Below are 17390 nucleotides of genomic sequence, written 5' to 3'. Positions count from 1 at the left end.
TCCCGTTGCGGAGCACAGGCTCCGGACGCGCAGGCCCAGCGGCCATGGCTCACGGGCCTAGGAGCTCTGCAGCATGTGGGATCTTCCTGGACCGGGGCACGAACCCATGTCCCCTGCATCGGCAGGCGGACTCTCAACCACTGCGCCACCAGGGAAGCCCTGTCCATTGAATTTTTTTGTCCATATTTTAATTGGGTTGCTTGTCTTTTCGTTGGTAAGTTGTAAATATTGTTTATATATTTTGGATACTAAACACTCTGATCAGATATATGATTTGAAAATATTTTCTACCCATTTGTGGGTTGTCTTAACTCTCTTGATAGTGTCTTTTAATGCACAAAACTTTAAATTCTGATAAAATCTGATTTATCTGTTATCTTTTGTTATTTATGCTTTTTTTGTCATAACTAAGAAATTATTGGCAAGTCCAAGGTCATGAAAATTTACCTCCTTTCTTCTAAGAGATTTAGTTCTTAATGTTAGGCCTTTGAAACATTTTGAGTTAATTTATATATGGTGGGAGGTAAAGGTACAACTTCATTCTTCTGCAAATGGCTATACAGCTGTCCCAGCACCATTCATTGAAAAGACTGTCCTTTCTCTTATTGAACGGTCTTGGCACCCTTGTCAAAAATTAGTTGGCCATAGGTATTTAATTTATTTCTGTACTCTCAAGTCTGTTTCATTGGTTTATATGTTACCCTTATGCCAGTGCAATTGTTTTGATTACTGTAGCTTTGTAGTTAGTTTTGCAGTCAGGAAGTATGATTACTATTTTGGCTGTTCCGGGTTCCTTGCAGTCCCATGGTAATTTTACGGTCAGATTTTCCTTTCTGCAATATGGTCATTGGACTTTGATAAAGATTTCATTGATTCTGTAGATCACTTTGGGAAGTACTGCCATTTTAACAAAATTAAATCTTCCAATTCACAAACATGAGACGCCTTTCCATTTATTTAAGTCTTTTCTATTTTTCAGCAAAGTTTATCATTTCTGATGTGCGAGTTTTCTACTCTTTGTTAAAATTATTCATAAGAATTTTATTCTTTTTGATACTTTTATAAATGGAATTGTTTGCTAAATTTTTTGATTGTTCATTGATAATGTATAGAAATACAAATAATATTTGTGTGTTGATATAGTATCTTCCAACTTTTGTTGAATTTGTTTATTCTTTTTTAAATTTAATTTAATTAATTTTTATACAGCAGGTTCTTATTAGTTATCTATTTTATACATATTAGTGTATATATGTCAATTCCAATCTTCCAGTTCATCCCACCACCAACAACCGCACCCACCCCACCCCATTTGCCTCTTGGCATCCATACATTTATTCTCTACATCTGTGTCACTATCTCTGCTTTGCAAACCAGTTCATCTCTAACATTTTTCTAGATTCTACATATATGTGTTAATATAGGATATCTGTTTTTCTCTTTCTGACTTACTTCACTCTGTATGACAGTCTCTAGGTCCATCCACATCTCAACAAATGACCCAATTTCATTCCTTTTTATGGTTGAGTAATATTCCATTGTATATATGTACCACAGCTTCTTTTTCCATCTTCTTTATTCATCTGTCAATGGGCATTTATGTTGCTTCCATGACCTGGCTATTGTGAATAGTGCTGCAATGACCATTGGCGTGCATGTGTCTTTTTGAATTATGGTTTCTCTGGGTATATGCCGAGTAATGGGATTGCTGGGTCATGTGGTAATTCTGTTTTTAGTTTTTTAAGGAACCTCCATACTGTTCTCCATAGTGGCTGTATCAATTTACATTCCCACCAATAGTACAAGAGGGTTCCCTTTTCTCTACAACCCCTCCAGCATTTGCTGTTTGTAGATTTTCTTATGATCCCCATTCTAACTGGTGTGAGGTGATAACCTCATTGTAGTTTTGATTTCTCTAATAATTAGTGATGTTGAGCAGCTTTTCATGTGCCTCTTGGCCATCTGTCTGTCTTCTTTGGAGAAATGTCTGTTTAGGTCTCCTGCCCATTTTTGGATTTGTTTTTTTTAATATTGAGCTGCATGAGCTGTTTAAATATTTTGCAGATAAATCCTTTGTCCACTGATTCATTTGCAAATATTTTCTCCCATCCTGAGGGTTGTCTTTCCATCTTGTTTGTAGTTTCCTTTGCTGTGCAAAAGCTTTTAAGTTTCATTAGGTCCCATTTGTTTTTGGTTTTTTTTTGGTTTTATTTCCATTTCTCTAGGAGGTAGGTCAAAAAGATCTTGCTGTGATTTATGTCATTGAGTGTTCTGCCTATGTTTTCCCCTAAGAGTTTGATAGTGTCTGGCTTTTCATTTAGGTCTTTAATCCATTTTGAGTTTATTTTTGTGTATGATGTTAGGAAGTGTTCTAATTTCATTCTTTTACATGTAGCTGTCCAGTTTTCCCAGCACCACTTATTGAAGAGGCTATCTTTTCTCCTTTGTATATCCTTGCCTCCTTTGTCATAGATTATTTGACCATAGGTGTGTGGGTTTATCTCTGGGCTTTCTCTTCTGTTCTATTGATCTATATTTCTGTTCTTGTGCCAGTACCATATTGTCTTGATTACTGTAGCTTTGTAGTATAATCTGAAGTCAGGAAGTCTGATTCCTCCAGCTCTGTTTTTTTCCCTCAAGATTGCTTTGGCTATTCGGGGTCTTTTGTGTCTCCATACAAATATTAAGATTTTTTGTTTTAGTTCTGTAAAAAATGCCATTGGTAATTTGATAAGGATTGCAATGAATCTGTAGATTGCTTTGGGTAGTATAGTCATTTTCACAATATTGAATCTTCCAATCCAAGAACATGGTATATCTCTCTGTTTGTGTCATCCTTGATTTCTTTCATCAGTATCGTATAATTTTCTGAATACAGGTCTTTTCCTCCTTCAGTAGGTTTATTCCTAGGTTTTTTATTCTTTTTGTTGCAATGGTGAATGGGATTGTTTCCTTAATTTCTCTTTCTGAACTTTCAATGTTAGTGTATAGGAATGCAAGGGATTTCTGTGCATTAATTTTGTATCCTGCAACTTTACCAAATTCATTGATTAGCTCTAGTAGTTTTTTTGGTGGCATCTTTAGGATTCTCTATGTATAGTATCATGTCATCTGCAAACAGTGACCATTTTACTTCTTCTTTTCCAATTTGTATTCTTTTTATTTCTTTTTCTTCTCTGATTGCCATGGCTAGGACTTCCAAAACTATGTTGAAAAATAGCGGCAAGAGTGGACATCGTTGTCTTGTTCCTGATCTTAGAGGAAACACTTTCAGTTTTTCACCATTGAGAATGATGTTTGTTGTGGGTTTGTTGTATATGGCCTTTATTATGTTGAGGTAGGTTCCCTCTATCCCCACTTTCTGGAGAGTTTTTTATCATAAATGGGTGTTGAATTTTGTCAAAAGCTTTTTCTACATCTATGGAGGTGATCATATGGTTTTTGCTCTTCTATTTGTTAATATGGTATATCCCATCGATTGATTTGCATATATTGAAGAATCCTTGCCTCCCTGGGATAAATCCCACTTGATCATGGTGTATGATCCTTTTAATGTGTTGTTGGATTCTGTTTGCTAGTATTTTGTTGAGGATTTTTGCATCTGTATTCATCAGTGATATTGGTCTGTAATTTTCTTTTTTTGTAGTATCTTTGTCTACTTTTGGTATCAGGGTGATGGTGACCTTGTAGAATGAGTTTGGGAGTGTTTCTCCTTCTGAAATTTTTTGGAAGAGTTTGGAAAGGATGGGTGTTAGTTCTTCTCTAAATGTTTGATTGAATTCACCTGTGAAGCCATCTGGTTCTGGACTTTTGTTTGTTGCAAGATTTTTTTTAAATTTTATTTATTTTTATACAGCAGGTTCTTATTAGTTGTCTATTTTATACATATTAGTTTATATATGTCAATCGCAATCTGCCAGTTAATGCCAGCACTACCACCCACTTCCCCACCCTGTGGTGTCCATATGTTTGTTCTCTACACTTTGTCTCTATTTCTGCCTTGCAAACTGTTTCATCTGTACCATTTTTCTAGATTCCACATATATGCATTAATATATGGTATTTGTTTTTCTCTTTCTGACTTACTTCATTCTGTATGACAGTCCCTAGATCCACTCATGTCTCTACAAATGACCCAATTTCTTTCCTCTTTATGGCTGAGTAATATTCCATTGTATATATGTACCACATCTTCTTTATCCATTTGCCACAGTTGCAATTTCATTACTTGTGATTGGTCTGTTCATATTTTCTATTTCTTCCTGGTTCAGTATTATACCTTTTTAAGAATTATACCTTCCTAAGAATTTGTCCATTTCTTCCAGGTTGTCCATTTCATTGGCATAGAGTTGCTTGTAGTAGTCTCTTATGATGCTTTGTATTTCTGCAGTGTCCATTGTAACTTCACCCTTTTCATTTCTAATTTTATTGATTTGAGTCCTCTCCGGCTTTTTCTTGAGCAGTCTGGCTACACTCTAACCTTTAGGTGTAAGGTTAGCTTTTATTGTTTTTTGTTGTTTTGTTTTGTTAAAAGGTAGCTTTTTAAAATTTTATTTGTTTATTTATTTATTTTTGGCTGCTTTGAGTCTTCGTTGCTCCATGCAGGCTTTCTCTAGTTGCAGAGAGTGGGGGCTACTCTTCATTGAGGTGCATGGGCTTCTCATTGTGGTGTCTTCTCTTGTTGCGGAGCACGGGCTTTAGGCGCTCAGGTTTCAGTAGTTGTGGCATGCAGACTCAGTAGTTGTGGCACATGGGTTTAGTTGCTCCGTGCCATGTGGGATCTTCCTTGACCAGGACTCAAACCCATGTCCCCTGCATTGACAGGTGAATTCTTAACCACTGCACCACCAAGGAAGTCTGTAGATTGCTTATTTGAGACCTTCCTTCTCTATTGAGGTAGGATTCTATTGCTATAGACTTCCCTCTTAGAATTGTCATGTTTTCATTGTCATTTTTCTGTAGATATTTTTTGATTTCCTCTTTGATTTCTTCAGTGATCTCTATTTTTTTTTCCTTTAGAAACCATATTTAAAGTGGCAGTTAGGAATACTAAACATGGGATTAATATTACTAAACTTTGAGCTTGTAATAGATTTTACAAGTTTTGTGAATTCTCTAGAGGAGTATTTTGAGAGTGTTTCCACTTAAATATATATATTTAACTTCCAAACAATTGCCTTACAAATAAACTTTTTACTTATTCAATATTTTTTTATTATAAGTAAAGGTATCTCTTCTTGGTATTCTTTATATGAAATTAAGATCTAAGGAACTTTTTATTATTTTATTTTATTTATTTTTTTTTTTGTGGTACGTGGGCCTCTCACTGTTGTGGCCTCTCCTGTTGCGGAGCACAGGCTCCGGATGCGCAGGCCCAGTGGCCATGGCTCACGGGCCCAGCCGCTCCGCGGCATGTGGGATCTTCCCGGACCAGGGCATGAACCCGTGTCCCCTGCATCGGCAGGGGGACTCTCAACCATTGTGCCACCAGGGAAGCCCCCAGGAACTTTTTAAACAGGGTTAAAGTTGTTGTGATATCAGTATGCTTGCTTATTCCCTTGTTTAAAAGCATATGCTAGCAAAATAATAGAAATGGTGAGAATTTTTCTTATTTCTATGAATTCAATCATAAATCAACAATAACTGTCCCCAAATTGTTATCTCTAACCTTGACCAAATTCGCAGACCTGAGAATTACTGACTTAAGTGACATCACCAGATCTCCTTTCCATAGGCAACTTAAACTCTAAAACCCCACACTGAACTCACATTCTTTTTAAAGCATACTTTTCTCTGTATTTGCTCTCCAGTCAATTACTCTAATATTATTCAATTAACCAGCTCAGATATCTAGACTTTTGTCTAAATTCCTCCCTCTCTACCACCTTTGACCTGGAAAACCTTTAAATACATGTTTTTAAACATCTCCCAAATGTGTCTCATCTTAAACATGTCATTATTACTGACTTCACTCAGATCCACATACTTGCCTAAGACAGGAATCAGCAAACTTGTCTTTGTAAAAGACTAGATCACAAATATTTTAGGCTTTGTAGGTCACATAACATCTATGAGTACCAAACGCTTATCTCTGCTATGTGAAAGCAGCCATGGACAACAGACAAACAAATGGGTGTAGCTGGATTCTAATAAAATTTTATTTACAAAAAGCAGTTGGACCTTGGGTTGTAAATAAACCTTAACATGAACAAATTGGTCTAAGAGAAATTAGTCTGCGTGCCAAAATAAACTTCAGCACACTTTAAAGGAAGACAGTAGTATTCAGACATTCGACAATGTAATATTCACAATGTCCTGTATCCAATAAAAAAATACTAGAAAGAAGGAAGCAACTTTAACACATAACCATGAGGGAAATAAATCAATAAGAAAAAATACAGAAATAATAGATGATAGAATTAACAAGGATTTCAAATGAGATAAGTTCATGCTTAAAGGTAAATATAAACATAACAGAGGGAGAAACAGAAGATATAAAACAAATGACATTCTGAAGCTGAAAGCACAATATTCGAAATGAGAATTGATAGACTAAATAACAGATGAGATACCGAGGGGTGGGGAAAAAAAAGTGTGTATAAGGACACAGCAATAGAACTATTAACACAGAAGCAAAAAGAGTAAAAGGGAGGGAAAACCCCTGAGTTTTGGATACCTGTGGAAAAATATTAAGCAGTCTAACATATACAGACGTGGAATCCTAGAAAAGAGGAAATGTGGTTGGAATGAGAAGAAATATTTTAAAAATTTTCAGAATTTTCCCTAATTTGTTTGAAGCTCTGTTTACAGATTAAAGAAGCTCAATGACCCCAAGCAAAATAAACACACAAAAAAACTAAAACCAAACAAATCATATTGAAATTGATTTGAAAAATGAAAATCCCAAAAGCAGTCAGAGAAAATGAACATATTTTATGCAGGCCGAGAAAGAAAAAAAAAATCATTCTCATCAAAACCATTGCAAACCAGAAGATAATTCAATAATGTTTCTAAAGTCCTGGGGAAAAAACACATATTTTATCAGCCTATATTTCTATGTTCAGTGAAAATATACTTCAAAAAGTAAGATGAAATTAAAGACATTTTTAAACAAACTAAAGTTCAGAGAATTTGTGAATAGCTGTCTTGTACCACAACAAAAGTTATAAGATGTTTTTCAGGCTGGAGGAAAACCCAGATAAAAATAGAAATGCACGAAACAATGAAAAAGAGCAGCAAAAGTTTGTGGCTAAAGATAAGTGAATATTGTACAAAACTAATGATAATGTAGATTTAAAATATTTGTATAATTAGAATAAATTGTCAGATTTATGCTACTGGTGGTATAGGAATAAATGGAATTACATGTTCCTAAATTATAGCATTATTGAGAAAGTGGTAAATAATGTGTATGCGATTGCAATAAGTAGAGGGTATATGTTATATAAACACTAAAAGAATAGTAAAAATAATGAGTTGAATCTACCATATATTCACATAGAAGAAAAATGAATACTGACCCCCAGTCTGACACCATACATAAAAATCAATTCCAGATGGCTTACTTATTTAAATGTTAAAAGTAACAAGCAAATCTCTTAGATGAAAGCACAAGAAACTGTCTTCATAACTTTAGAGTGAGCAAAGATTTCATAGATAGGGCATAAAACAAGCTATCCATAAAGGTGTGATGTGAAAGGTTGTGCTACACAGAAAAAAGAACACAGTCCCAATACACGTTATTTGATGCTTTAGTAACCTTGATACCAAAACCAGGAAGTATAGCTGAAGGGGAAAATTATAACTTAATCTTAGTCAACAACAGAAATCCAAACATCTTAACAGAATATCATGAAACCAAATCCAGCAATTTATTTAAAAATTAGATTTATATTAGAGTTAATTTATGTCAAAAGTGCAAGATTAATTCAATATTAAAATACATATTAATGTAAATCACATTAACATATTAAGAGGAAATTGCCCTCTCAGTAGATGCAAAAAACAAATTAAAACCTAGAGAAAATTCAACATCTGTCTATGATTAAAAAATAAAAATGTAAACCAGAAATAGGAGAGAACTTCTTTGCCTTATAAGGACTTTGTCAAATACTCTATGACAAACAAATAATTATTGGTAACATATTAAAAGTGTTTTCCTTAAAGTTAAAATAATAAGGATCTTTACTTAAGTGGATCATCTACCCAATGCAATAATCAGGCAAAAGAAGTGAAAATGATAGCTGTTGAGAAAATTGTCATTATTCATAGATTTTTGTCTCCAGAGAAAATCTAAATAATATCCAAATTATCATTATTAATTAGTTTAGCAGCTTTGCTACAAAAGCGAACTTCATTTTTTATGAGGAAATGTAAGTTTTAAGTGGTAGAATTTGCCTCAAACAATAAAAACTGGTACTTAAATCTGGGGAAAAAGTGTATAATGTCTTAGATAGAGTCAAAGTCATAGTGCTACCAATTTTTTCCCAAATTAGTAAAATATATAATAAATTTTATCAATAATATTAACAGAGTTTTTTTAATGGAAATTTACAGGGGAATTCTAAATTATATGAGCATGCTTAAGGTGAGCATTCAAGACACTTGGGGAATAGGAGAAAGAAGAAACAGTATAGGAGGAGGAGTGGGGAATGCTTTTAGATATCAAAATCTATTATAAAGTTACATAATTAAAACAGTGTACTGTTGATGCAGAGATAGATAAGAAACATATATGCAAAAATGAAAAAGTGATCTAGACAAAGCTAGCATTGCAGGTTGATGGGGGAAAGGACAGGCACTCAATAACTGTGCTGGGACAACTGGTCATCAGTAGAAAAAAATAAATTCTATCTCAAGGTATATACAAAAATTATTTTAGTTATATTGATGACTCAAACATAAAAGTTAAAATATTTTTAATTTTATAAATATAGCGAATATGAAGTGAAAGAATCATAGAATTGGGCTACACTAATATTAAGCATTTGTCTTCATTGAAAAAAAAACAGAAAAAGATGAAAATACAAGCCACAAGTTGAGAAAAGATATATGCAATACATATAACCAACAAAATATTAATACAAAGAATATATAATGAACTCCGATGAATCAAAGACCAAAAATAAAACATGGGGAAATGATTTAGAAAAGGCATTTCACAGAAAAGGAAATATGAATGGTCAATAACATATATTATTCTCAACAAATTTCTCAGTAATCAGAAAAATACAAGTTAAAAACTCAAAGATATATCATTGATCTCCACCAAATAAGAAAAATTGTTTTTAAAATTTGTTGGGATTCTTTTCTCATTCCAAATAAAAATACACTTCCATTCCTATTTTGAGGCTATTTTTAAATAGCAGATGACCTGATATTATACACAGAAAATCCTAAAGACAGCACCAAAATAAACAACTAGAACTCATCAATGAATTCAGTAAAGTTACAGAATACAAAATTAATATACATAAGTTTGTTGCATTTCTAAACACTAACAATGAACTATCAGAAATAGAAATTAAGAAAACAGTCCCACTTACAATCACTTCAAAAAGAATAAAATACCTAGGAATAAATCTAACTAAGGACATAAAGAACCTGCCCTTGGAAAACTATAAAACACTGATGAAAGAAACTAAAAAGGACACAAACAAATGGAAAGCTATACTGTGTTCATGGGTTTGAAGAATTAATATTGTTAAAATGACCATACTACCTAAGGCAATCTACAGATTCAGTGTGATCCCTATCAACATGTTGATGGCATTTTTCATGGAACTAGAACAAATAATTCTAAAATTTGTATGGAAACACACACACAAAAAAACCCTGAATGACCAAAACAACGTTGAGGAAGAACAAAGCTAAAAGTATCAGATTCCCTGATTTCAAACTATGCTACAAAGCTACAGTCATCAAAACAGTATGGTACTGGCACAAAAACAGACACATAGATCAATGAACAGAATAAAGAGCCCAGAAATGAGCCCACGTTTATGTGATTAATTAATCTACAACAAAAGAGGCAAGAATATACAATGGGGAAAAGATAATCTCTTCAACAGCTGGGAAAACTGGACAGCTACATGCAAAAGAACCAAACTGGACTAATTCCTCATACCATACACACACACACACACACACACACACACACACACACACACACACACAAAGAAAACAAACTCAAAATGGATTAAAGTTCTGAATGTAAGACCTGAAACCATACTCCTATAGGAAAACATAGACAGTATACTCTTTGACATCAATCAGCAATATTTTTTTGGATCTGTCTCCTCAGGCAAAAGAAACAACAAAAGCAAAAATAAACATATGGGACTACATCAAACTAAGAAGCTTCTAGCAACAGAATGAAAAGACCACCTACTGAATGGAAGAAGATGTTAATAATATTTGCAAATGATGTATCTAATAAGGAGTTAATATCCAAAATATACAAAGAACACATAAAATTCAACATCAAAAAAACAAACAACCCAATTAAAAAATGGGCAGGTGAAAAAAAAATGGGTAGGGGACCTGAGTAGACATTTTTTTCCAAATAAGACATACATATGGCCAACAGGCACATGAAAAGGTGCTCAACATCATCAATCATCAAGGAAATGCCAATCAAAACCACAATGAGCTATCACCTCACACCTGTCAAAATGGCTGCTATTAAAAAGACAACAAGTAACAAGTGTTGGCAAGAATATGGAGAAAAAGGAATCCTCATGCACTGTTGGTGGGAATGTAAATTGGTTCAGCCACTGTGGAAAACAAAGTATAGAGGTTCCTTAAAAAAATTAAAAGTAGAATTATCATATGATCCAGCAATTCCACTCCTGGGTATTTATCTGAGGAAAACAAAGACACTAATTCAAAAAATATGTGTACCCTTATGTTCATTGCAGCTTTAATTACAGTAGCCAAGATAGGAAAGCAGCCTAAGGGTGTCCATCAGTAAATGAATGGATGAAGAAGATGTGGTATACATACAATACAATATTACTCAGCCACAAAAAGGAATGAAATCTTGCCATTTTTGACAACATGGATAGACATGTAGGGTATTATACTAAGTGAAATAAGTCAGACAGAGAAAGACAAATACTGTATGATTTCACTTATATGGGGGATCTAAAAAATAAAGCAAATGAGTAAATATAACAAGAGGAACAGAGTCACAGATTTAGAACACAGACAGGTGGTTGGCAGAGCAGAGGAGAGTGGTGGGGATGAGAGAAATAGTTGAGGTAGATTAAGAGGTACAGATATCTAGTTAAAAATGAGTCACAGCTATGAAATATACAGTGTGGGACATATTGTCAATAAAAACATTTGTTGTGACTTTTTTCATTCCAAATAAATATACACTTCAATTCCTAATTTGGGGCTATATTTTAAAATAAGGTCCCTAAATTGTAAAAACCTCAGATCTATAAAACCTGGGTCCATTTCTTATTCTAGGTGTATACCCAAGAGAAACTCATGCACATGCAGAACAAAAGACATGTTTGAAACTAATTATAGCAGTACCATATGTAAGAGCAAAACAATACAAATATCTATAGACAAAAGAACAATGGTAAAAAACAATGATGGGGACTTCCCTGGTGGCGCAGTGGTTAAGAATCCGCCTGCCAGTGCAGGGGACACGGGCTTGGGAAGATCCTACATGCCGCGTAGCAACTAAGCCCATGCACCACAACAACTGAGCCTGTGCTCTAGAGTCCGTGAGCCATAACTACTGAAGCCCGAGTGCCACAACTACTGAAGCCCACGCGCGTAGAGCCCGTGCTCCCAATAAGAGAAGCCACCGCAATGAGAAGCCCACACACAGCAATGAAGAGTAGCCCCTGCTCACCACAACTAGAGAAAGCCTGCGCGCAGCAATGAAGACCTAATGAAGCCATAAATAAATAAATTTATTTTTTAAAAAATGATGTATTCATAGAATTGAATACAATCTATGAGTTATAATGAATAAACTTCAGCTACATGGATGAATCCCAAAATGTACTCAAACTAAGTGTGTTGAAGGAATATATATTACTGCATAAGTCCATTTGTAAAAATCCAAAAAAAGGAAAAACTGAAAATGACAATTTTTAGAGTTACATATATATGTGGTAAAACTATAAAGAGTAGCAAGACAATGGTAAACACAAAATATAGGATAGTGGTTACCTTGGTGGTGCAGGTAGGAGAGTATCAGATGAGGAAGAGCAAATGAATGATGGCAAAGGTAATTTTCAATACTTAATTTCTGAAGCTGGATGGTGCATATACTGGTGTCTTTATTAATAACATTTAAACTATTCATACTATTTCCTAATGAACATTTCTAAGAGTTCTAAAGCCAACAGCTAAAACTCAGTAACCTTATTCATTAAGAAGAGTGGCTGGCAAAATATCCCTTTTCTGGTTCCATGCATTTCCCTTGGTGATGATGAGACAGTTATATTAATGTGTTATTTAAGCTATTCCTTAATCCATAAATCTTTCAATTTACTCTGTATTTTTGGAGCCTAGTAGAAAAGGATTGGAGTTCTTGAAATAGTCACAGTTATTTTGAATATATCTTAAATTTCTCTTGATTGTCATGTCTTGGGGATTGAGATGTGCTGTGTGATGTTGGAGAAATTAACATTTCTGTTTCAGTTTTCTCAAAAATATTTTTAATATTTATATCCCATTGACTTCCTGATACTCAAATTTATTCCTCTACTCTTAAGATAGAAAACACGGGGACATACAAAATGGACAACCATGGTCCAGGAGATATCATCATGGCATCCACAATAGGTTTCAACTACAGTGGGGCTTAAGCATACTCACAGACCAAGAGACCAATCACTCAGGCTCCTGTTACCTCTGTCAAAAGTCTTCAATATCCAAAAGGGAAGCATGGCCAGATCTATGAGAGACTTTTATTCTGGGGTTAGAAGTAGAGAACCTTGTGTCTTTCTTATCTTTCCTCTTTGTTCAGTATCCAGTAAATGAACTTTTCCTTCAAAAGCCTGCCAGTTTTGATGCTTAATTTAGTATTAGGTGAATTAGAAACAAATGGACCAGGTTGCATATAAATTGTTGAAACACACACAGAGTCGGTTCTACAAAAACCCTCCCAGGAGTGTACTAGAATGAATCAAACGTATTTGTGTTTTTCCTGCCTTCTATCAAAGCACTGAGCACCATTCCAGAATCAAATTTTGAAGTCTTGAATGTCTGCCCTGCTTCTCTCCTAAACATTATTAAAACATTTTAGCTTTTTGAAAGCACAGACTATTTCTCCCCTTCCACAGCCTCAACCTACCTTAACTCTCTCTATGGCTTTTGATAAGTAATTAATCCCTCTGGACACACATTTTTTTTTTTTTTACATAAATTGAAGGCAGTAGTTGAGCTATGATTCTCTTATGTATTCAGTTAAATAGAATCCTCCCTCTGATTTTAAAGGGAATTAATATAAAATTTAATGTTCCTCTTGATTTATTAGCAAAATTGCTTTTGCTACAGTGTATTTCTGGTGTGATAGGGTATTTGAAAAATGTATCACTTGTTTTCCTTCTAAAACCTTTGGCTAACACTAACTCAAACTACTTTTTATTTTGCTCTTGAGATAGAGTCACTTAAATATTATTTTCCTTTTGCTAACCTCAACAGCCTGACACAGTATATTACTTTCTGAGTCACTGTTCTCCTTTTCATTTTCAATATTTTCTTAGCCATAACTTTAAGAAAAGCCTTTTGTAAAGCCACATTGAATACTTCTAGCTCTTTATTTTCTTTTCTGTGAAAATTGTAAGGTATTGTAGTTCAGTTATAGAACTTTTACTCTCTGCCCTAGAGACTAAGACTTGACTTGACTCCCATGTATTCATTTTATTTTTTTCCTCTTTCAATTCTAGATTCTCTTTATTTAAAACTTTGGGTGTCCAGTTTAAAAATCCATGTGGTTAATTTCTTTTTATCTAATTCTAAAACAGCTCTGATGTGTTCTCCTTACCAGTTGGCTATAACATGATTAGCAGTACTATCAGGCCAAATGATTGTGAGAGACAGGAAACCAAAATGGATGACTCCACTGTCTTTAAGTGTTTTGAAAACATGTGGTTGGTTCCACTGGCCTCCTAAAAACCAAAAACACCAGTCTTCATATTTTTAACACTAGAATAGATTTTTCTTAAAGAGTAATATAAACTAAATGTTAACAGCAAAACAATACTTAAGTGCACATTCTCTAAAAATTATTCATCTCCTAGAAGCTTACAGTCTAAGACCAACACATGCAAGATAGAAGACTGTTGATGCTTTATGTATAAACAAGTTTTTATAACACGGATTAACTCTCTTCTAACTTCAATGCTCATACGTAAAGAGTGTCCACCTCACTGTTGGCTTAAATGGATTGGATTATGGGAGGAAGTCCCACCTCCTAGAAATCTGAAAAACAAAAACAATGGCAAGAGGAACGATAATGATAAAATAATAATAATGGCTAATGTCATTAATCCTTGCTGTGTGCTTGGAACTAGCACTTTATATACATTGCATTACTTAATCCTCACAAAAAACCCTAAGATATATGCTGTGTCCTTTTGTACATATTATAGATGAGAAAATTGAGGCTTGGAGGGGTTTTGTACATTTTTCAAGATCACATAGACAATTAGTGTGGAAGCTGGAATTCTATACAGATTTTTGCTCCAGAAAACAAACATTTAATCAATCCTGTATCCTGGAAAGAGGGGAGAAAAAAAGCTGTATCTTGAAAGGCAATGGCAGAAAATGTATAACTATAAAAGAAAATATGAATTTATAGAAACAAAATAAATCTATACAGGCAAAATATGGAAAAGTTGGTTATTTTTTCATTTTTTCACAACCTTGAAAAATGATACTTATGAATAGATTTTACCAATTAGTGTGGTTATTAAAGATATAAACTTTAATGATATATGAGTGTGTTAATTCAATGGAACTCTTCAGTACCATTGATCAACTAGCATATACAAGCCTTTTCAGCAATGTGGAGAATTCTCTTGATACCTCTCTTGTGTGTTCTTTCTGTGGTCTATACAAAACCTTGGCTAAGTTTGCACTTAATGAATTTCTAGTTTCTAAAGTCTCTAATTCCCACTCTTGCCCTAAGACACACTCTTCTCCTCAGTGCCTCAATCCAATTTAATTTCTATTCTGATCCTGTAGCCTATTAAAATAGATGGCAAAGGGAACATTAAAGTAGTAGATAGATGAATCCATTGAAAAAGGAATAAAGAAAATGATGATGAGATCTCAGAGCAAAAAATGTGAAGAAAAAAATGAACAAAGGTTTTTTTTTTTAAGCAAAGAATGAGGAAGCAAAATTTTGAACAAAATAGATAAACACAGTTCTGAAAATAGCAAATATTTTTTAAAAATACGGGATAACCAAGGGATGAGTTCAATCTCAGTAGCATAAGACATAGACATTTCTAGATTTTAAAAGTACCTGAGGAACTGGATAAAGACAAAAGACTATTGACCTGATCTTTCTTTTAATGGAGGTGAGTCTACTATAAAGTCAAAGAGATGATATATACTCTCTGCAACAGAATAGCATGATATGTGAGCCCAGGTGGAGGTCTTTAGATCATTCCCAGAGTTTGGAGAGAACATAGGAATAGGAGAGAGAATTAAAAATCTTAGTTCTGTAAAAATTACAGCGTATATATATCCAGTATGTAAGTGCAGTCTTCCTCATATTCATGATCAGAAATGCTGTTTATTCCAAAGTTAATCACAATATACCTGTGAAACCCATTCATATCTTAGCCAGCAGTCTCCTGCAAGGAACTTTGGGATGTAAACATCTAACACCATCCTGTTGTTTAGGATTCTGACCACTGAGAGAGAGTTGATTATTGGGTAGGATATGAGGTAGACAGGAAGAGAAATTGGCTAAAACGCTGATAATAGGATCAGAGTCTGGAACAGATTAATATGGAATCATATTCTACTTACTAATTTCTTCTAAAATAAGTTTACTCGTTTCTACATGCAGCTATTGGACACAGCTTTTAAAAACAAGCAGCTTTTAATGGAATCTAGAGAATGTGCTAGGAGTATTTTTTAGAATAAAGATCTCTATTAGGTGGATAATGTAATGATCCTCATGTGAGGACGTTTACTAGGAAACAGTGTTAGGTAATTGATTCTTCTTTTTCTCCTCCTCCTCCCCCCTCAACCTCCTCATTCTTTTTCTTCGTCATCAAATACTTGTTGATTTTAAACTAACATCTATTATCTTTCTCCATCTATGAAATTATTCTAAGATTTGAGGAATATTTTTAGACAATGGGAGATACATATAGTTACAATTTTGGAGAATACACAGGTATTTGTCATTAAAAGGGTTAGTTTATATCAAGTTGTCTTCTTTTCCCGTATACTTAGAATAAGGATCTTAATCTTAAACATTACATAAATTGGAGAGATTTAATTAAAACTTGAAGAAATGTGTTACTGTTAATTGAATTCTTGATACAGTTACCTTTGCAAACCAGTGTTAATGAAACTCCAGTTCAAAGTGGATGGGTTTGGGGAATTGTGATAGCTATTTATTTCCTTAACTGAGATGCCGTGATCATCTTCTCAGTAAAATAAAGAACCCAGTTAGGAGAGTTCTCATTTGTAGCTATTGATCAAGTTTACACAAACTGGAAGTATTTCTAAGCAAAACAAATCAGAGATTCAAAGTCCGGTAAACAAGGTCAGTGAGTGAGAGATGGAAATGCTTCTATGCGTTTTGAAAGACTTGCACCTGTGGAGCAGAGCCAGGACTTGGTCCGACCCCGAGCCAGGTTCCGCTCCGCCCCTTGCCTCGCTTGCTCTCCCTGCCCCCCACACGCTGAACCTCCCAGTTTGGTATCTCTCGGTATTACCAAGCTATAAATTGCCCTAGAGCTTAGAGGCAATCAGGTCAGCACCGCTGTCACAGGGGAAAAGCTTCTTACTCCCGAGCAGAATCGTTCGGGGGAAAGAGAGGAAGGAGGGAGGGAACCCACGCTTTAGTCGTCACTGCGCTGGCAGGGGGTGGAGAGATGGGGGAGGGGGCTGGCAGAGACTGCATCCTCAACAACGTCGCCCTTGACCCAAGTCTACAAACTTACTGGTCGCCACAGTAGAAACTCCCAGTGCACTCTCCGCTGCCTGACAGCCCCGGCTGCTGGGTGGAGTCGCGCTTCCCGGCCCCACCTATGGGAAGGAGCTTCCCCTGCATCTCCGATCCACCGCACCCTTTACGAAAAGTCTCCAGGTACCTAGCAAGGCTCAGATTGTTCTACCCCCGCTTCCACCCCTGCACCCACACGATAATATTATCAGCCTCCTACAGCCCA

Source organism: Neophocaena asiaeorientalis, unplaced genomic scaffold (assembly GCF_003031525.2).
Source record: "Neophocaena asiaeorientalis asiaeorientalis breed wild unplaced genomic scaffold, Neophocaena_asiaeorientalis_V1.1 scaffold134, whole genome shotgun sequence".
In the NCBI taxonomy this organism is placed as follows: domain Eukaryota; kingdom Metazoa; phylum Chordata; class Mammalia; order Artiodactyla; family Phocoenidae; genus Neophocaena; species Neophocaena asiaeorientalis.
Note: the sequence above shows the minus strand (reverse complement) of the source record.